This window comes from Peromyscus eremicus, chromosome 17 (genome assembly GCF_949786415.1).
Source record: "Peromyscus eremicus chromosome 17, PerEre_H2_v1, whole genome shotgun sequence".
Classification (NCBI taxonomy): domain Eukaryota; kingdom Metazoa; phylum Chordata; class Mammalia; order Rodentia; family Cricetidae; genus Peromyscus; species Peromyscus eremicus.
In genome coordinates, this window is record NC_081433.1 from 25,426,272 (window position 1) to 25,426,966 (window position 695).

The following is a 695-nucleotide window of genomic DNA, read 5'->3' on the forward strand; positions in this document are numbered from 1 at the left end:
CACATGTCCTGGTGTTGTACAGACATGCATGAAGGCAAAACACCCATACACATTAAATTAAATTAAATTAAATTAAATTAAATTAAATTAAATTAAATTAAATTAAATTAAAAAAAAAAGCCAGACATGATATTTTAGCTTGTAATCCCAGAGCCAAGGAGGCAGGGGTAGCTACCTTGGTAGCTTCAGGCCAGTGAGAGACCTTGTCTCAAAAAACCCAGGTGGATGCTCGACTTGGCAGCAGATACACTAAAATCGGAATGATACAGAGATTAGCATGGCCCCTGCACAAGGATGACACAGGAATTAATGAATTGTTCCATATTTAAAAAATAAAAACAAACAAACAACAACAAAAAACATGGTGGGTAGTGGCTGAAGAAAAACACCCAGGTTGGTCTCCACAAACGCATGCACCCATAGACGCCTGAACACACACAGAGAAAAAGTTTATAGCCACACACAAAAATCAATAGACCAGTGCTTGTCATGACGTTGCATGTAACATCCAAAGACTGCCAGCGACCCAAAAGTTCTTCCCTGTATGAATGGACGTCAGTTATTTCCCGTTTCTGTGATGAAACACTTGGGGAGGAAAGGGTTTATTTGGTGTAGACTCCCATGTAGCATTGACTTCCACATTGAAGGAAGTCAGGGAAGGAACCGGAGCAAGAATCAGGAGGCAGGAACTGAAG

At 40.4% G+C, this 695-nt stretch overlaps 1 non-coding gene across 1 annotated transcript; it reads left to right on the forward strand.

Moving 5' to 3' along the window:
* Positions 1 to 225: 225 nt before the first annotated feature.
* Positions 226 to 329, forward strand: LOC131894773 (U6 spliceosomal RNA). The gene has a single exon (XR_009375008.1). It is a non-coding gene; the product is annotated as a U6 spliceosomal RNA (small nuclear RNA).
* Positions 330 to 695: the final 366 nt, after the last annotated feature.